Consider the following 22,215-nt stretch of genomic DNA (forward strand, 5'->3'; position numbering starts at 1 on the left):
ATAATAATAATAACAACAACATATTTCTTTCCATTCCTTGAGGGAATGGAAAAAAAAACACCTACATACCAAGGAATGGAAATTATTATATTTGGAAGGAGTTACATTCCCTTGGAATGCTCCATTCCATTACCACATGATAACCAAACATGTTTATTTTCATTCCATCAGAATGTTTCATTCCATTCCACCTTCCATTCCTTCATACCAAACGCTACCTAACTTCCTGAACCGAACCGACAGACGTCTTCATACTTTCAACCCAAACCAATGTCTTTAATCCATACTTGCAACCGGAATCGTAGAAGAGAAAAAGTTCATTCAACTAACCAAAAAAGTGTTGAGGTTGTAGATAGCCCTATGAAAATCAAATTCCAGTTGTATAGCAACACAAACCGGGCCATGCCATACCGGAAGCCGCCGTCTCTAACCTATCAGCCATATTCATAGACAAACTATCAAAAACCAACACGAAATCAAAGCATATCATTTTTTACTCCGTTGAAGTGGCCAACTTTCTTAATTTTTACAATTGAATACGTTATCACATATTCACACCCTATTGAGAACAATGGAATTGAGTGTTCTATTTTTTCATAACTCACCATAACACTATGAGAAAAAAATAGTTAGTGTAGGAGTAGCACCATGTCCCCACCATCATCCTCCAAGTTTATAATATATATATACTGCATTTCCATGGAGGAAGACTTCTATTCTGTACTATTTGGCTTATCCATCAACCTTTCATCATAGCCAAATTCACAAGTATCACGTACAAATTCATCAATCATATTCAAATCTATAGATGAACAACAGTTTTAGTATTCATATTTAACACCTGAACTATTGAAACGTTAAAAGAAATGGACTAAAAAAGTGAATAGTCAGCCCAACCGACCATGACCCGTAACCCATACTAAAAAACTTACATGTTTGACACCCACTCGAACCACTCATTTTGACATTTCTAGTAAGAGAAAAGAGGATTCAAAGCATAAGAATGTAAGATAACCAGTAATATGACGATTGTGTGAACTTTTATTTTTATATATATGGCCATAGGATACGAGAAGAACAAGTGAACAAACCAATTCGGAAGATACATGTTCTACGATGAGGTCATACATAGGCCGAGGGGCAAGTATATGGCAAGTATGTGAATATAAGAAGTGCATAGAAATAAGAAATCACATGTGCAGTAACAACAATAACATGTTGAAATCTAACCCAAAATGGAAATGAAGCATGGCAGTTCAATTGTTGATTGCATATATGATTAAAGTAGAAAGAACAGACCTTCCATTAGAGAGCTTCATTTTCACAACTTCAAACAAACAACCAAAGTACTATGATGTGAGCTCTTTTCATAAACCTACAAATACCATATAACAGGCCAACAAATTAACACACAATTTGACATGTAATTAGGAAAAATAACTACTTTCAGATGATCAAACGAAAGTTTTGCATAAGAAGGCTCTTTATCAAACTTCAAATTAACAACATATTCCAAAAGATTTCTAAATGGGGCAGGACAAGATCCAGAAAGTGTTTTGAGAGAGGAGTTGCCATCTTCTTCTTGCACACAAGACACCCTTTATTTCGTCCCTACAACAGTTAAATCACTTCATTAGAAAACATCTTTTTAACGGGTGATAAATATGTCCACCTTAACCGACTAAACAGTAAACACTAAATCATCTATTTGATAGATTTTTATAGAACAGGTATCAACGGGACCTGTAATTTCTACCTGCATATTAGATCACAAATCAGAAATCAAATTCGAGTTTAGCACTAAGAATTACTTACGAATGTTCAACCCTAACCACCGTTCACTCGTTGTTCGGTTACAAAAACATCAGCGACTATCAGCACTGACCCACACAACAGACAGAGATCGCAGTGGGTAGTTAACCTCCATCTCGATCTTGCCGACGCTTCCACATTTAAAAGCCTTCCATGATGGGGAAATGAGAATGAGTGTGTGATGGAAACAAAGATTTTGGGGGGAAGACTGAATTTTTGAGAGAAACATGGGGTATTTGAGTATTTGGGAACTTTTGGAGGGATAATGAAATTGTTGAGGCGGGATATGAAAATCAAAAGTTTTTTTTTTTTTTTGTTTAATTAAAAAATGTAAGAATAATAAAATCTAAATATTAATAAAAGACTATAAATAATGCCACATGCCATTCTCTACTTCAACCACATAAATTTTATTTATATTTATTTAATTAATATATTTCTTTTAATACTAATAACCAATATATATAAATACCACTTATCTTTATTTTTATCCTTATCTTTATTTTAATAAATCCAATTAATAATATTATAAATAACTAAATCTAATATCTAATAAATTATTAATATCCTTGACCCTTTGTTTTTTTACTTATTAATAATATTACCCAAAACTTTTATACTTTTGAAATTTAGATCCTTTGTTTTTTTACTTATTAATCTATAGCTTTTCATCTTTTTTAATTTAACCCCAGCTCTTTTTAATTTTCAATTTTGTTCCACCATACTTTTCATCATTCCCAAGCTTTTCGTTTCATTCTAAATTTTGTGAGTTAACTTACCGCAACGTGCGTGTGGGGTTTAACATTTTTCGTATATTTTTCTCGTTTGGCCCGTCAAAACACATCTATTTTTCTCCGTTTGACACGTTCGTCGCAACACACGGGTCCTTGATTAACTTAGTTATTTTTCTATGTTTTTTGTTTCGATTTAATTTCTCTGCAACGAGCATGCATAATTCAAAGATTTTACGTCTGCTTTTCGCTCGGCTTTATTTTTTTTCCATTTTTATTTATTTTGTTTTTACGAGTTTTCCGGTGTTGGTGATCGCTAATAATGGTATAGCATTGATACTACTTGACACAGTTTTACGACAACCGCTGCAACACAGGGGCTTAATACTAGTGTTTATTATAAAAATAAAACAAAAACTTATATAACAATAGAGTTAAATGCAATTTGCGTCACTGATCATTCTGCTCAGGAGTATGTCGAGTTCTCAAAATCCTTTTTTTACTCTTGAGTCCCAGAGTAATAAAAAGTGCTTGCATCTGAGTCACCCCTCACTAACCGAGTTCACTTTTAAGGTTAAATGACCAGTTTGCCTTTCAATAGGAACCCTGCAGTATTATATATGTTGCAATTGAGTCCCCGACGAGCCTGTTGATTTTACCCGCCTATTTTAAATAATCCCAACTTTTATTGAGTCCCTAAGGTGTTTAGTGATTACTTAACCAATGTTGATTGTTATTAACCTTATATGATCATCCTTGATAGTTAGTTACCAATATTAAACCTTAATGTTAACCATTAAGTAACTTTGACCCTAATTGACTATTATTAACCCTTTGGGACAAGTATTAACTCTGATTAAGTACCATTGGCCATCAATGGGGTGGTGGTCCACTGCCAAACGCAAAGCCTTTAAACACTTTATGAGAGGAGGAGGTTTTGGGTTCAAGTCTCATAGACAGTAGGGAATAAAAAAAAATTGTCGTTAAAAAAAGTGCCATTAAAATCATTGGTTAGAAATCGAACGAGTTAACTAACACTGACCCTAAGTGGCCCATTAACCATCCTAGTGGACCATTTATCACCCTAAACGCCCTTCGTTGACAATAATGGAACATGAACAACCTTAGTTAAGCACCACTGTCCCTAATTTGGTTATCCTAAGAAAAATATCTGTTTATTATTATTAATTATCAACTAGTGAATTAGCCCGCGCTACGCGCGAGTGTTTGTATTGATACGCGTAATGATGTTCGGTCGTAACCTAATTGATATTGATATGGTTTAGATGGTATCATGTTAGTTCATCACCGATACCAACACTTAACATTTAACTGGAAGCGTTTTGGATTTTGGGAAGGAAAGTCAAGTATAAATGTCGTCACCGTTAATCTCTTGTTTCTCAGTTATGTTGTAAATTAATATAAGCATAGAATACTATATATAAAAACCTTTTTTTTATATTTTGTTATCTAATATCATGAATAACAAAATCAATCATATTAGTATATACTTATCTTTACAAATAGTTTTTATTTATTAATCATAGAATTTACATAATACTATTTTTTATTATTAGTTTTTATTTATTACTGTTATATCAAGAGATGCAGTTCTAGGACCGCATCTTTTGGCTCTTGAGCTTTTTTAAAACACCTTTAAGATGCGGTTACATAAAAACCACATCTTTTGTCTAATGCTTTTTTTTCAAAACAAACAAATCTTTTATAAAACATCTATAAGATGCGGTTGGAGAGGAGAACCGCATCTTTTGAAAACACCCATAGCATCTTTTGCTCAATTATGTACTAGTGTAAATTTTTTATATTTAAATTAACATAATATTTTAATTTAGAGTTGGCCAAATTAAACTTTTAAAGATTTCGTATTATGAGAAATTTCAACACATTCAAATTGAATAAAAGGTTTCATTTATTCGAAAACCTATTGTAATTAGGGGTGCTTATTAAATCGAATATCGAATTTTCGAATTATTCAAATAATTTTATTTTTCCTTGAATTTGAATTCGATTAACACCTACCCAATTCGATTCAAAGTTGTATTCTGTTGATCAATCAACTGATTGTGTTGATTAGTTGATGAAGATCATTTGTATGTGGTGCACTCATTTCAGTGAGTTCTAGGATTTATTGGTCGTTTTCTAGTTTGGGTGAATTATTAATAAAGGTTTTAGTCATTGTTTTGTCACTACATCATTGTACTAATAATTAGATGTATAGTTTTCTTCATGGTATCACAGAGAGTCGACGCTCTTGATTTGTGTTATTTTGGGTGTATTGTTGTTTAATCCTTGTTTGTTAAGGTTGCTATACTCAGAAACCTTGGAACGAAAGTGTTTGGGTGTTGAGAGAGTAGATCTGGGCTAAGGACTACCGGAGTTAGTGTTCATGATTAAAGTAATCCCTAAGTGAAGATTTGTTATGTCTTTTGTGCATCGGATAATTACTTGTAATACCAAAATTTTTAAGATCAAATCAAACTAGTTAAGAAAAAATAGTTCAATTTTCAAACTTTTTCAACGACGTTAACAAGATCATCAAAAGGATTAGAGTTAAACGTATCATGACAAGTTTGTCACACCCCGATCGTTGGTGGAAACATCAGAGTGAGAAGAAAAGAGATTGCAAGAGGCTTCATAACGATTATTTGCGACAAGTATTTAAAAATCAATTTCATTTCATTTTTAGAACGGAATTACATAGTTTGGAAGCAAATTACAACATAATGCAACAAGGAAACAAATACAAAATAAGTACTAAATTAAAGTATGTTCATGTCTTCCTACTAGATTTCTTTCTATGTATCATCATCAAGTTCCTGCAATACATATTAAAGTACATGTCAACATATAAAGTATTGGCGAGCATACAAGTTTGATTTACTAGCATAAGTATAAACGTTTTAAACAAATCCACATGGCATAATCATAATCTAAGACATATTATAACAATACTAGCATGCAACTTATAATTGTCAACCCAAAGTGTCCCACTAGCATAATCTTGTCGTTGCAATAACAAGACCGTTTTGTATAACTTAACATGACCTTAAGAAAACGGGTGACGTGTTACTCCTATAGCGCTATACATGTTAAGGGAGGCTTGTACGAACTTAATGACAAGTATAAAGCAAATAAGTATTCTAGCATGTATGAGTTCTAGCATACGTATTTAAGCATGTATATTGGATCGTTTGTTTATGTTAAAGCATGGTTGTATGTGTTTTTGCAAGTTTGATAACTTCTATGTATTACACCCAAAGTGATGAAAAGTAAAAAAACGGGTCATGTACCCTCACGGTTTTGCTAAGCTGTTCGATTAAACGCGAGTTGACGAGTTGTTGAAAGTAGAGCACCAAAGTTACCATACATGGGGGAAACGAAGGTGTATGAGTATATGGAGTTTGAAGAGAGTTCAGATTCGAAACTAAGTATAAAAGTATATGTACACGAAAATATATCTTGTCAAAATACTCGTTTGGACACTAAGTTTTCATGTGTTTTCATGGGTCCTAACGTGCCCATTAGAATCACAAACGAGGAGTCTAGAACGGAGATAATATAACCTAAGTTCATGACATCTAACCATAATTCAGTTAGTATCAAGAATTCGGTTAAATATATTATATAGTATAGGTATAATTATGTCCGTCATGTATTATCATGTAAGTCAAACATGGAGGTAGGATGATTTACATCCAATGAACCTTATTGTAAGATTCACCAAAGCACAAAGTCACTAACATAGTTGATGACCTGGTTGGTCATAAATAAAATGAAAATACAACTAAACTACTAGATTATCCGAGTAGCCAAATAAGAACAACCCACGCATGTCATACACAACATGGCAAATGTTGGAGGCGAGGCGGAGTTAACTTATTTTATTCTAGGAAGCTACTTGGTATTCTTGCCACTAGAACAAGTGAGCAACTGGAACAAGTTTGGAGAGCCAAGGCTTCCATGGTTCACACTTACACATGCACAAGTCTTCCAACATTGAAGGTTGGAAGCTTGGATGGTTTCAACACTTAGAACATGTTTGGGCAAAATTTTAAAGAAGGTTTTAAGCTTGTTTCGTGGTAGTAATCAACCACAACACAAACCCACAACTATGAGCTTAGTTCGGAGCTTGGTGGGTACAAGATTATACAAAGCTTCTAACAAAATAACCAAGAAATAAGAATATAAATTTAAGCAGAATTTAAACACTACTTTGGACCTCAAATATGGTGAGGTTCAACCTTAGTTTGCCATGGAAAACTTGTGGAAACCTTTCTAGAGGTTATCCGAGTAGTTTAAAAGAAGAAAGCAAAAAGAAATGTAGAAGAAAGTGAGTTGAAAGCTTACTTGAACACTTAGAACTTTCTGCCAAGAACTTGAAGATTTGAGAGAAATGAGAGAACTTGAGAGAGTTTAGAGAGTTTGTAAAGTGTGGAGGAGTTGTGGAAGTGATGTATATAGTTGGGGATTAGGGTTTGGGTTAAAAGAAGGTTGGAAGGTGATCGGAGGAGAAGAGAGGTGGAAAAAAGGTGAATTTCGTGCTTTTCTGAAACATTCTGTCCGCCCAGATTCGTAGGCTACGGCTTGCAGGTTGTAGGCTATGAATTGGTTTGTTAAATTTTTTATTTTTGGCTTTTAAGGGATATATAAGTGTGTGAATATTAAGAATGTATATGAGTATGATTCCGAATATAATTTAAACATAAAGTATAATTCGGTTTCTATATAAAGCACGTACTCGATATTGATTAAGTATCATGTATTTATACATAAACAAGTGTGAATAGAAATGCATTTCCATTATGATCAAAGCCTCATATTACAAGTTTGGAAAATGAAATACGAATTACGACACGATTACAAGTTTCTAAAAATAGAAATGCGAATACAACTTTCTAAATATGGAAAGTATAGAATCACTTGTAATACCCAAACTTTTTAAGATCAAATCAAACTAGTTAAGAAAAATAGTCCAATTTTCAAACTTTTTCCACAACGTTAACAAGATCATCAAAACGATTAAGATAAACGTATCCAAGATAAATTAGTTAAATGTATGTTGTTCATGCCACACTTTACTTACAAGGACAAGTTTAAAATATATTTCCAACATCAACAAACACCTTGACGATAATATTTTCATAAACAAAAGTTTTGACCTGTTTGTACATAATAGCATCCCGGAAGCACATAAGCGTATGTGTTCCTCCCAAGCTCGTCCCAACCCTATGCCGATGATTTATATGTAACATTTCAACAAAAATAGCACTATCATATATTCCAACAAGAAAGATTCATCATACCTTTCCATCTTGATAACCATTGGTCAACCTTTTAAATTTTCATTCTTTAACATACTAAGTTATTACCATAGCTTAGTATCTACTCAATCCCACTTCATTTTTATCATTCTATGAGTCATCCTAGATCCACATGGTGTCAATTTATTACCCCCATCAATATCTAAAGATCTATATCTTGATTTTACCCATTTATCATTTTTTACCTAAATTGACCTCTTTCAATGGGCCAACTTTATACCACTAGACTACCACTTGAAAATCAATGATCCACATAGAACCTTGACTTAATGGACACTATAGACTACTATTAATCCATTTTAAGCTATAATAACTTACCTGGATCTTTAGTTCCTTGTTGCTAGGGGTGAGCAAATCACAATAACCGACCCAAACCGATGTGGAACCGACCCGACTGACCTGATACCCAGAATTCTTATAAACTGTTACCCGAAATAAAACCCATTTGGATTTTCTCGGTTTCGATTCTACTTCAGTTCGGTTCCACGGTTTCTCTTATAGAGAACCGAACCTTAATTCATGTTTCTTTCTCACACCTACAATCACATCACAGTTCATAATGCCCTATATGTCATTCCATCCGGAGTTCAACAACAATCACAATTCTGACTTCCAATTACACAAGTCACAAGATGTGCTCCATTGATGTGTGTAAAATGCAACATATAAATTACATCAAATGAGGCTTAAAACTAACCCTTTTTAAGTACTAATGTTGGAAAAAGTGTGTTTTTGTCTTCCTTTTGTATTTTCAGGATTAAATGAGCTCAAATTAACAAAAGAAGCAAAAAGACAGCTAAATCTAACATAAATACAAGAAAGGGAACAAAAGTGGACTGCCCGACCCCTCGACAGCATCCTCCCAAGCAAAACAGAGAAGGCAGAAGACTGAACACGCCCCGTGCTCAGCGAGCACGGGGCCGTGCCCAAGAAGCAGCATAAAAGACAAACCTATAGAAGCTTCTATTGCTCACCACGGGGCCGTGCCCAGTGAACACGGGGGCTGCCCAAAGTACTGCAGGCGCATTAATTGTAATTGCGAATTACAATTAATGAAGAGAGATAGTGTCAGATGGGCACGGGGCCGTGCCCAGGCTTTTGTTCAGCCTATAAATAGGAGTGCTTGGAGCCATTGCAACTCATCCCTTGGCACACCACCTCTCTCACACTTCATCCACCACCCACCACCATCACAACACCATCATCCACCACCATCATCCATTGTCCATCATAGAGTGTGTGAGTCGTCTCGGGGTCCAAGATTGATCGTAAGAGTTCTTGACAATCAAGGCCATGTTTGCCTAAGTCTCTTACATCACTTGGTGAATACAAGTGTTTAGTATAATACTTTTTATTTTCAATCTTTTGCACTTCTTAATTGGTTTTGTATTAACGACTTTAATAACTAGTTGCTTATGTTGAAGGTGATTCTTCCTTATCGTTTGTCCGTGGTGTCTTGGCATTATTTTACTGTCTATATAAAATAAAAGATTTTCACCATTCATATCTCCACGGTTTATATGGAGGTATGTTGGCTACCTGGTCGGGGGTTAAGGGAACGGTTTGGTAAGGGTCTTGCCCTTGTTCAGCGTTTAGAGGTCCTACAAGGGACCTGGGTCAAATTTAGTAGGACCTCCTTCAATACCCAAAGGTATTGGATGGCGGGGGTCCAAACTATTTGATCCCCTCATAAGTTAACTACTATTAATACTCTAACCCGGCTATTTAGGACTGTATCCCTGCTGACTCAGACTACTTAGTCGAGGGTAACGTCACCTCCAAAAGAGGGGCCTACCATAATTTGCATTAATAACTTAATTAATTATCTTTCAATAATCCAACCCTTTAGGATTGTATCCTTGCTGACTCAAACTACTGGGTTGAGGGTAATGTCGCCTTCAAAAGAGGGGCCTACTACAATAACTAAGATAATCTCTTAAACAAGTGCAAAAGTGCGAAAACAATCAAAGGTTATACTAACACACGAGTCGGATCCAAGTGATTCATCTTGTCTATCTGTTTTTATTTTTTAGTTTATTTTTCAGCATTTAGTTAGTTTTATTTTCTTAGTTTTAAAAATCTTTTCTAACATTTTGATTTGATTAGACGTTGAGCATAAACTGGTACTAAAAGCTCTTGTGTCCTTGGACGACCTCGGTATCTTACCAACACTATACTACGTCCACGATGGGTGCACTTGCCCATATGTGTGTTTAGTGTTAGTAAATATCGTGTTTTATAAATTTAGAACTTGGCTAAAGTGAAAAAAGGGCTTAAAATATATACTTAAAACATATACACACTAGCACGCATCAAGTTTTTTTTGGCGCCGTTGCCGGAGACACAAAGATTTTAAGAAAGTTAGGAATCAACGGCCTAATCATTTTTTTATTTTCTTTTTTTATTTTTCTAGGATTTTCTTAAATTTTCAGCTTCTGCAGAGCTCAGCACGGGCCGTGCCTGGTCGGACACGGGCTGTGCCCAGCAGTATTACTGGCAGTTTTTAGTTTTCCGAGTTACAGAAGGCTGACCACGGGGTCGTGTCGGTGCAACACGGGGCCGTGTCCAACTCTCCAGTAACAAGGATCCGGAGAACAATCACTGTAACTCCGACCACGGGCCGTGTTCACTGAGCACGGGGCCGTGGTGAACCTTCTGACCAACATTCTTTTCTGTTTTTGTTGCAGGACTTGGAACCAGACGCCACCTCTACGTAGTGTATGAGCTCCAGTTCTAATAAAGACATAAAAGAGTCTCTAGAAGAACCCGAACGCTTTCTCAGAAAAAGGCTAAAAGCTAAAACCCAAGAGAAGGTTTCGAGGAACCCACTCCCAATGGCGGACCAACGTACCCTCATGGATTATCTACGACCCACCGTAGGTAATCTCGGCGCCGCTATCAATGCACCGAATGTTGATGCCAATAACTTCGAACTTCGGCCGCATTTGATACAGATGCTTCAAAACTCTGCAACCTTCCATGGGCTTGCGGACGAGGATCCCCATCTACATATTACTAATTTCTTAGAAATATGTGATACCTTTCAGATCAATGGAGCATCAAATGACGCCATCCGCCTCCTAATGTTTCCTTTTTCACTAAAAGACTGAGCAAAAGCTTGGCTTAACGCCCTCCCAGCTGGATCGCTAAACACCTGGGATGAACTATCCCAAAAATTTCTATATAAGTATTTCCCTCCCGCTAAAACGGCTAAATTAATGACTGAAATTAATACATATTCACAAGAGGATGGGGAATCCTTATATGAAACTTGGGAAAGGTTCAAGGAGCTATTGCGAAAGTGTCCACATCACGGCCTTGCAATATGGCAACAAGTATCCACTTTCTATAATGGGTTGTTGCCACACACAAGGCAAACACTTGACTCTAGCTCCGGGGGACTTTTAGGTAATCGCCGCCCGCATGAAATATATAATCAAATTAAGGAAATTGCTCAAACCAATTTCCAGTGGCACACTCCCCGAGGCAATAAATCTATTGCCCCGAGCGCCCAAAAGGTTGATGAAAGCACTTCTTTACAAGCCCAAATCGAGGCCCTTTCTTCAAAAATAAAAAAAAATTGGAAATGACAAAAACGGTCTCGGTTATGGCTTGTGAAGGGTGTGGTGGGCCACATGAAAATTGGAGTTGTATGAAAGAAACAGACGATCAACAAGAATCGGTAAACTACATTGATAATAGACCTAGGCCGTCGGGTCCTTCAACATGCTCCTACAACCAAGGATGGCGAAATCACCCTAACCTTGGTTGGAGAGAACCCGGTGTTACACCTCGAAAATTTGTGTCCAATAAATAAACGACACGTGTCACATACGACAAAAAGTATTGTAAACCCGGATCTAATTAAAGATGTATGGTAGGATTTTTGAACATGTCGACATGTTAATTTATACCTCTGAACGACTTCATTATGAATCCCAAGACCCTAACATGATTAACAAACATCTATTATACCTTTAATCCGGTGATTACAAATAATAATTGAGGTCCAAGTTTATTAAGTATGGATCCAAAGAAAATAATGCAATTTAAACCTTTGTTCATGAATCTCATCTTTATGCAAGCCAATAATCTTCATGATGGGTTGGCACACCTGATCAAGCACGGGTTAAAAAGGGCCTCATACTGACATTTTCCAGACTCAAAATCATGCATTGCAAGTTGTCCGTTCAAATCATGAAAGGTTATTTTTTTGCTTCTGACAAGGGCTTACGGACCGTAAGGGTCCTGCCTTACGGTCCGTAAGGTGCGAAAGGGTAAAACGTTTTCTCTGTCAAAGGCTTACGGACCGCAAAGGCCCTGCCTTACGGTTCGTAAGGAACGCCCAGTGACAGAAAGTTGGCTGTTGGCTGTTATACCAGTTTAACCGACTTAGTAAGATATTTTCAGAGACATGGGCAACCCCTAACCTTTCCTAGACACTAGGAAACACTTGTAAATGATCTGGATCACCCCATAGACCTACTTGTCACCATCTTGGAGGATTTAGAACACTATAAAAGGCCAATGTGTTGCAACCAAGTTCTTCACACCTTTATTCTACTTTCTGATCATTTCTAAGGCTCTAGCATTCTCTCTAAGCTTCAGAAGTCGTGCATAGGACTCTTGTAAGTATGTTTAACCCTTTGTGGTTTAGTTTTTGCTTAGTTATAGCTTAAAAGTCAATCCGTCGTAATTAACGATTGACTTAACGGTTAATCACAAATGGTCCAGTGATTAATCGAAATGAAGGTAGTTATATGTTGGTAATCATGTGGGCTTTAAACCCTTAAAAGGGCACCCTCTGATTTCCACTCTAACTAGTCCGAATGTCGAGTCAAACTTGCTTAGAAAAAGTCAACAGAATGCTAACTTTCGATTTTATGCATAATCAGTAATGTAGATGGCGTGTTACCTATTTTAACACTCATACAACATGATAATAAGTATTATATATGGTCTAAGCTTGTTTGATCCGACCATTTACTATTTCGACCCGGTTCGGAACCGAAAGTCGTAAAGCTTTGACTTTTGCTTTGACTTCAGTTCTGACCAGTTATGGTATGATTTAGATATGCCTTAGGACTCTCTTAGGACCAGGTTACATGATGGTATAACCCTCTGTGACTGGTTCGTTGTTTGTCCGAGTCTTTTGCACATTTCCGTTAAATGCTTAAAAGTTGACCATAACGCCCTTTTTACTTTAAAATGAGAATTTTGGATATGTGAAAGGACAATAACCTTAGTTACTGATTTCTAAGCATGTCCCTAAAATTTCACGTCAATCCGAGGTCTAGAATAGGAGTTATGCTAAATAGCGCAATTATGGAAACTTTAGTAATTAAACGGCGCATTTAGCGTAAAGCCTATCTAAACACAAATTTTGACACCAAACCTTTTACACAATGATGTAAAATAATATTTTGAGATTTTTAAAGATTTTAATTATTTTTAACCTGCTCATAACCTGCGGTTATGGCATTGATTCGGTAAATACCGAATATACCCTTTTCGGACATAGCTTGAATTCTACATGGTAATTTGACCTGATTCCAGTTGCTACTATGTTTAAATAATAAATAAAGTATTTTGAACTTTATAAGCTGCTCGGAAAACTCAGATTTCCTGTAGAACTCGGAAACCTCTTTTATAATCTTTAAAAAGACCGAAATACCCCTACGGGGCGTATATTGGGATTAAACTCGTTACGGGCATTATGGAAGGTATCCTACTGATACCACAACCTCTTTAGAGCATAATTAACTTAGGAAACCTATGTAGGACTCTTACGGTTACCCGTTACGCCTTTTGCGCGCACGGTTCGATTTATGTAACTAGTTTACATAAACTAGCCGAAACGGGTCAAACCTTATCATTTATACCTCAAAATCCAGAATGTGTTTATATTACCCATATAAAACAAGTCTTCAAACTTGTTGGGTCTAAACCACATTCCATTCCCGGTTTTCGCCTTTCACGCGATTAAACCGTAATTATCCTTTGAAACTGACCGGTCTAAGCTAGGCTAAATTAAAGACCCGTTAGGATTCTAATAGGTTGTTATAACCTTCGTTCCAGAATAGGAGACCAGTAAAAGATACTTGCATTTGTTTGTTGAGGTTATTACTTGCTCAGGTAAATACTTTTAACTTATTTTCCGTTATACGGGCTTGGGTTACGGTATTTAAAATACCGCTTGGTCGGGCAATTGACCCCAACTCATTAGTAGTTGGGTATTATCAATGTGACCCATTTTGTAACACCTCGAAATTTTGCATCCAATAATGTATTGACACGTGTCTTAGGTTTACACGTGGTGTTAAATACTAAATAAAGGACTAAAGTTGACAAACATTGAAAGTATGCAAATTCGAGGGTTAATAATGTCAACAAGGGATAAATATACTGTACGGTAACCCTAAATGATGCTCGTACCTTCAAACGAATGAATCATGGATCGTACGGAACGAAATGTGGAAGAAAATGAGGAATTACAAACTACAGGGGTCAAATGTGTCAACATGTTTAAGTTATACCTCTGAGTGACCTTTTGACAAACCCGGAGCTTTGTAACGGTTAATTATGCTCACTAGAATACTCGACAAAAATTTCATAAAGTTTCGTTATCGTATGAGCAAGTTGTGATCAAATTCGTATGCGAGGGATTAAAACGTCAACGTTGAAAGTTAGGACTTTTTCGGGTAACAACAAAGTTAACTGGGGACTTAACGAAATGGGTATAAGTCTTGAAGCCCCTAAACGTCAATTTTGAGGGCTCAATATGCAAGAAAATGATGGCCAATCAGAGTTTGAAGAGCCAAGGATCAAATTGCAAAAATCAGAAAATAGAAGATTTGGTGCAGAAGGGGGTCGCGCGACGCGAGGCCTGGGGGGGGGGGGTCCTTCGCGTCACGCCTAGGCCTGTCTGGTCGTTTTTCTTTTGCTCCATGCTTGCCTCTTCACTCTAAACCGACTTAGTTCCATTAATGTAGCAGCATGGGCGCCCCCTACATGCTTTAGGGCCCTTAGGGACACTTGTTGATGATCAATGAGCATGGGTAGACTTGGTTGTCAACAATCTAGTGCCTTATGAACACTATATAAAGGCCTTCATGTGCAACAAGTTCTTCACACCTTTCTCTTGCACTTCTGATCATTTCTGGAGCTCCAAAGTAGAACCAAGCCATCCCTAGTCGTGCATAGGACTTTGGTAAGCACCCTTAACCTTTCTTAGTTGAGTTTTTGCTTAGTTATAGCTAAGTCAAACCGTCGTAATTAACGGTTGACTTAACGGTTAATCACAAATGGTCCAGTGATTAGCCGAATCAAAGGTAGTTATATGTTGCTAATCATGTGGGCTTTAAACCCCTAAAAGGGCACCCTCTGATTCCCACTCTAACTAGTCCGAATGTCGAGTCAAACTTGCTTAGAAAAAGTCAACAGAATACTAATTTGCGATTTTATGCATAATCAGTAATGTAGATGGTGTATAACCTGTTTTAACACTCATATAACATGATAATAAGTATATTAACTAGTCTAATCTTGTTTGATTCGACCATTTACTGTTTTGACCCGGTTCGGAACCGAAAGTCGCAAAACTTTGACTTTTGCTTTGACTTCATTTCTGACCCGTTATGGTATGATTTGGATATGCCTTAGGGCTCTCTGAGAACCAGGTTAGATGATGGTATAACCCTCTATGACTGGTTCATTGTTTGTCCGAGTCTTTAGCACATTTCCGTTAAACGCCTAAAAGTTGACCATAACGCCCTTTTAACTTCAAAACGAGAATTTTGGACATGTGAAGGGACAATAACCTTAGTTACTGATTTCTAAGCATATCCCAAATATTTCACGTCAATCCAAGGTCTAGAATGGGAGTTATGCTAAATAGCGCAATTACGGAAACTTTAGTAATTAAAACGGCGCAATTAGCATAAAGCCTATCTAAACCCAAATTTCGACACCAAACCTTTTACACACTGATGTAAAATAATATTTTGAGGTTTTTAAAGATTTTTAATTATTTTTAACCTGCTCATAACCTGCGGTTATGGCATCGGTTCTTACCGAATATACCCTTTTCGGGAATAACTTGAGTTCTACATGGTATTTTGACCCGATTCCAGTTGCTACTGATTTTAAATAATAAATAGTGTATTTTGGACTTTATAAACTGTTCGGAAAACTCAGATTTCTTGTAGAACTGAGAAACCTCTTTTATAATCTTTAAAATGACCGAAATACCCCTACGGGGCATATAAAGGATTTAAACTCGTTACGGGCATTATGGAAGGTATCCTACTTATATCACAACCTCTTTAAAGCATATTGACTTAGGAAACCTGTGTAGGACTCTTACGGTTACCCGTTACGCCTTTTGCGCGCACGGTTCGGTTTATGTAACTAGTTTACATAAGCTAGCCGAAACGGGTCAAACCTTATTGTTTTGACCTCAAAATCCAGAGTGTGGTTATATTACCCATATAAAACAAGTCTTCAAACTTGTTGGGTCCTAACCACATTCCATTCCCGGTTTTCGCCTTTCACGCGATTAAACCGTAATTATCCTTTGAAACTGACCGGTCTAAGCTAAGGCTAAAGTAAAGACCCTTTAGGATTCTAATAGGTTATTTTAAACCTTCATTCCAGAATAGGAGATCAGTAAAAGATACTTGCATTTATTTGATTGAGGTTATTACTTGCACAGGTAAATACTTTTAACTTATTTTCCATTATACAGGCTTGGGTTACGGTATTTAAAATACCGCTTGGTCGGGCAATTAACCCCAACTCATTAGTAGTTGCGTATTATCAATGTAACCCATTTAAAAATTGGTTTTGTTGGCTTTACGCCTTTGGGACCTTAATGACCATGTCCCGGATATCCTTGGCAGCATTTTACGAAATGGCCACGACCTTGACACGCGGGTGTAGGCGTACACCCGACAATGTGTCCATAATTATAAAGGTATAGCCGTTGGTTTTCCCGCCACGGTTTTATGCTATGTGGTGTGTCTATTAACCTTTAACCTGGCACGACCCGGGCGACCGAACGCATAGTGAACATGTAATTCTTTTACAAGATTTGATTTATAAATTATCCCAAGTTATAAAGAGTTTGTGCCTTGTGCATTCAAATCAATTTTATTAAACATTTTATAAAAGTGTCGGTTGAATGTATTTACCAGTGTTAACTGACGTATTTTCCCCAAAAAGATTAATGCAGGCTCTACACGTAATAGGCTGGCCACTCCTTAGCATCGTTAGAGTCTCGCAAGCTTGGGATGCCAATATCTGTTGAATAATTATTTTTCTATCTTATTTTGATCCCCTGTGGATTATATTTTGACGATTGTGATACTTGGATATTACATTCGATAGTTGAAATATATTTATCTTTATGCTTCCGCTGTGCATTTATATATTGTGTGGTTTGACTATATTGTTGCCAACTATGTCACGGTAATCCCCCACCGGGCCCACCGGTGATACACGTGGAAAACGGGGTGTGACAGGTTGGTATCAGAGCCAACATTGAGTGAATTAAACACTATCCTTATGTGTTTAATCTCATTGACACAATTGCACATATTCGAGTCTAGACAAGAACATAGGACAAATTCGAATTGTTATCCCAGTTTGTATTTTATTGTATATTGTCGATTTAAAATTTTGAAAGCAGGAATTATGCCACCAGCAATTAGAAGAGGAGGAAGAGGCAAAGGGCCGATCACTACTCATAATGATCACGAGGCCGGACCTTCCAACATGCGAGCTCCTTCCAGGACAAGGAGTGAAGAACCTCAGAGACGTTGAAGAAACCTCTTTGAGCCAGCAAGGCGGTCTACCTCACACAGTTCGACACCTTCATACCGTCACTCTTTTAGACCAAATTCTGAGAATGAGCCCAGTAACCCTCAACCTTCGTTTATACCTCTCCAGCGATCTGCTTCGCACCGTTCCTATGGCGATCCTACTCCTTTTTTTCAAGGCCGATTTAACCCAGCTGGTTATGTCCAAGAACCAATAGGTTATAACCCTTTAGGACAAGAGGATCACTTTTCCGAAGACAACGCGATGGATATGGACGAGGATACAGATCTCGTCGAGCCTGCAAGAGGTACTCCCAATCATCCAATCGAGATCTCTGATGGGTCATCATTCCACGGAACACCCTATCAGGGTCCCGACAGTTATCAGGCGAGGTTTAACCAATGTGATTGGTACTTCACACCTTCTCATCATTTCTCGCCTCATGACCAGCAGCAGCAGCAGGATCCCTCCGAGGATTCACGTTTCGTGGCAGTTACGCCACCGCCTCCACCGCCACCAGTTCAGCAAGCACCTCCAGATCCGCCAAGGCGAAGAAGATCAGGCGCGCGGATGTCCACCCGAGGAGGGAAATTCCATTTCAGCACCCCTCGCCACTCGAGTGCAAGTCATTTCCATCCACTGCCTGAAGAACCACAGTTAGGTGAACCTTCGAGTCACCCTGCAGAGGTGAATTCCGCACTAGTTGCACCACCTCCGCCACCGTTCGGCTATGACAATCCGATACCAGCGTACGCCGGTTCCACCGCGTACAACCCGTTTGAGCAGCCGACTCACACTCACTATAATTATGATGCCGACCCATACGTGGTAGCGGCTAATTACAACGCTCTCCATCCCGAAGGACCTTATGGAAATCCTTGGGGATTAGGATACGCAGCTCATGGGTATCCAGCACCTCCTAGACCTCCGGTTCAACAACCGTCGCAGCAGCCACGTTATTCTCCACCGGAGCAAGAAGAAATCCTCCACCGTCTAAACCGAGTGGAACGAGACTTTGAGCAAGAACGTAGAAGTAATCGCGGATTCCTCAAAGGCCTAACAAACCTACTAAAAGGAAGGAAGAAACGAGATCATTAGTCTCTTTATGTACTGTTGTATTCACTAATACAGTTAGGTCCCTGCGAGGACATTTGCCTTATGTATTTAGTCCCTGCGTGGACTTGTCTTAGTCCCTGCGTGGACATTTATTATGTTAGTTCCCTACGTGGACATTTATCGTGTTTAGTCCCTGCGTGGACTTATCTTTTAGTCCCTGTGTGGACACCTATCTATGTATTTGGTCCCTGCGTGGACTTGTTTTCTGTAAATCTCTGCGTAGGTATTTATTTATTTAAAAGTCCCGTTTAGGACAGTGTGTAATCATTATTATGATTAATGGAATGTTAAGTTATAAATTTCATTTTTGTGATTAGATACATTATTATATGAAATAAATCAAAAATCATTCCTTTTTAAATTAATCTGCCTACTAAATAAAGAATCTTAATGGTGAAACCTAGCCTGGTGTCATTATAAGACCCGGCCAAGATGGTAAGACCTGATTAAAAGGTTCAGATTCCAGTTAACCTCTGTAAACATGTTAACATCCTTGGCAGATGTGATTCGTTAAAATCACACGCGTCATTCTTATATACGAATCCATCAAGGGATTCCAAAACCCAAATTAATGATTTGTAAATCAAGGGTTAAACCGTCAATAAAGATGATCATCTATTAAACATCCGTTAGTGATGTAGTGCCTATGGGCCATACTTATTGTCATATAAGACAAAAGGCAGTTGTAGTCTATGACTCTCTGTCAGAAAAGGTAAAAGGACTGCGGTTCAAACCTTCATGCCTTGATTCTCTGAAATCCTGGCTGATAACTAGGCTTATGTGCCACTAACGATATTGTTTGTAATTAGGATAAGTTATATTCAGATCCTATATAAAAGTGAGTAACAAATTAACCAAATATGGTCTATGTTTACCATGGTTAATGGATTGCAATAAAAGACAATTCCATAATAAACTCCTAAATAAAACTTTGTCATTATCTTCTGTAGCAGATTCAAGTTGCAATGACTGACCCAAGTGGAGTTAATAGTCAATCAAAGGAGGATGACAATGATAACGCCCAGATTCATATAACGGGCGCTGAATTGAAAGCTTTGGTAGACAACGCTGTGAAGACGGCCCTAGATCGTCAGTATGAAGAGTACAGCGAGTCTCGGAGCAGGACCTTATCTACACCACACTCAAAGCCAAGAACCCATTCTAAATCTCACAGCAAACCACCCTTAACTCCATCTAAACCAAAGAAGGATGATGATAGGCACTCATCAAATGAGAATAGTGTCCATCCTAAGAAGAAAGTGGTCGATGACGCAACTCGCGCCAGGGGTTGCATGTATAAGTATTTCGTTTCTTGCAAACCCCGACACTTTACTGGGGAAAAGGGCGCGGTGGATTGTATGACCTGGTTAGACGAAATGGACACTGTCGTGGACATCAGTGGTTGCGCTGAGAGAGATGTGGTGAAGTTTGTATCCCAGTCGTTCAAGGGAGAAGCCCTAGCGTGGTGGAGATCTTTGGTTCAGGCCTCAGGGAAGGCTGTTTTGTATAGCATGACATGGGAGGAATTTATTGCTCTCATCAAGGAAAATTACTGCCCTCAGCACGAGGTTGAAAAGATCGAGTCTGATTTCCTATCACTGGTCATGAAGAACCTGGACTGCCAGGCTTATCTCACGAGTTTCAACACTCTATCGAGATTGGTTCCGTACCTTGTAACACCAGAACCCAAACGGATCGCGCGCTTCATTGGGGGTTTGGCCCCAGAAATAAAAGCTAGCGTGAAGGCTTCTAGGCCTGCTACCTTCAGATCCGTGGCAAATATATCTCTGTCTCTCACACTAGATGCAGTGAGACAGAGATCGTTGAGAAATGCTGATAGTGAGAAGAGGAAGCGTGAAGATGATGATTCACGGAGGTCTAGCAAGAAGCACCGGGGAAATCGTGACCACAAGAAGGGGTCAGAGAACAAAAGGAATGATCGACAGTCGGGCGACAAGCCCATGTGCAAGGTCTGTCAGAAGCACCATTTCGGAAGGTGCAGGTTTGAAAAGAAATCCCAGCCGAAGGCATGTGGGATATGCAAGTCCTCTGAGCATAGGACTCTTGAGTGCAAGAAACTCAAGGATGCAACTTGTTATAGTTGCAATGAGAAAGGGCACATCAAGACTAACTGCCCGAAGATAGTGAAGAAGACTGAAGATGGGAAAAAGACCAATGCGAGGGTCTTTCAGATGGATGTTATAGAGGCTATCCAGAACGACAACGTCATAACCGGTGCGTTCCTTATCAATGATGTATTCGCAAGAGTGTTATTTGATTCTGGAGCAGATAAATCCTTTGTGGATGATAAGTTCTGTGAATTGTTAAAATTGCCTGTTAAAACCTTGAATGTGAAATATGAAGTAGAACTAGCCGATGGGACTATGGGAACAGTCTCAACTGTTTTAGATGGATGTGTTATATCCATTAGGAATCACTCATTTCCTTTATCCCTATTACCCTTTAAACTAGCTGGTTTCGACGTAGTATTGGGTATGGATTGGTTATCGCATAACCAGGCCCAGATTGTATGCAACAAGAAACAAGTGGTAATCAAGACTTCGTCTGGAGAACCACTTACCATCCAAGGAGATACTCGACATGGATTGCCTGCGCAGGTAACTATGCTAAAGGCATCCAGATGTTTGAAGAAAGGATGTGTCATTTATATGGCACAGGTGACTATTGGGGAGGAGAAACCCAAGATTGAAGACATTCCAGTCATCTCTGATTATCCTGAAGTTTTCCCAGAAGAACTGCCTGGTTTGCCACCAGATAGGCAAGTGGAATTCAGTATCGACATCATTCCAGGAGCCGCGCCTATTGCGAGAGTACCGTATAGATTGGCACCCACGGAAATGAAAGAATTGAGGACGCAGCTAGATGATCTGCTAGCCAAAGGTTTTGTTAGACCAAGTTCATCTCCTTGGGGAGCACCAATCCTTTTCGTCAAGAAGAAAGATGGCTCGATGCGTCTATGCATCGATTACCGTGAGCTGAATAAAGTTACAATCAAGAATAGGTATCCTTTGCCCAGGATCGACGATCTGTTCGATCAGTTGCAAGGAGTGAGCTACTTTTCCAAGATTGACCTAAGGTCAGGGTACCATCAATTGAAGGTCAAGGACGAGGATGTGCATAAGACTGCTTTCAGGACACGTTATGGTCATTTCGAGTTCCTAGTGATGCCTTTTGGGCTCACAAATGCACCTGCCACATTCATGGATCTCATGAATCGCGTTTGCAAGCCGTATTTGGATAAATTTGTCATTGTCTTCATCGATGACATCCTCACATACTCGAAGAGTCAAGCTGACCATGAGAAGCATCTCCGATGTATTCTCAAATTGCTTCATCAAGAAAAGCTTTATGCCAAATTCTCTAAATGTGAATTT

General features: G+C 38.3%; 1 long non-coding RNA gene and 1 other non-coding gene across 3 annotated transcripts; both read right to left on the minus strand.

Annotated features, from left to right (window-relative positions):
- Nucleotides 1-125: 125 nt before the first annotated feature.
- On the minus strand, nt 126-2,058 carry LOC110925268. Of its 2 annotated transcripts, XR_002584466.2 has the most exons (4): nt 1,816-2,058; nt 1,300-1,611; nt 606-744; nt 126-431 (listed from the first exon to the last, which is right to left on the minus strand). It is a non-coding gene; the product is annotated as an uncharacterized LOC110925268 (long non-coding RNA). The 2 variants fall into 2 exon arrangements; XR_004883364.1 differs by lacking the exon at nt 606-744 and having other exon boundaries at nt 1,816-2,056.
- Nucleotides 2,059-11,097: 9,039 nt separating this feature from the next.
- Nucleotides 11,098-11,204, minus strand: LOC118489873. The gene has a single exon (XR_004887886.1). It is a non-coding gene; the product is annotated as a small nucleolar RNA R71 (small nucleolar RNA).
- Between the last annotated feature and the right edge of the window lie 11,011 nt (nt 11,205-22,215).

This window comes from Helianthus annuus, chromosome 2 (assembly GCF_002127325.2).
Source record: "Helianthus annuus cultivar XRQ/B chromosome 2, HanXRQr2.0-SUNRISE, whole genome shotgun sequence".
In the NCBI taxonomy this organism is placed as follows: domain Eukaryota; kingdom Viridiplantae; phylum Streptophyta; class Magnoliopsida; order Asterales; family Asteraceae; genus Helianthus; species Helianthus annuus.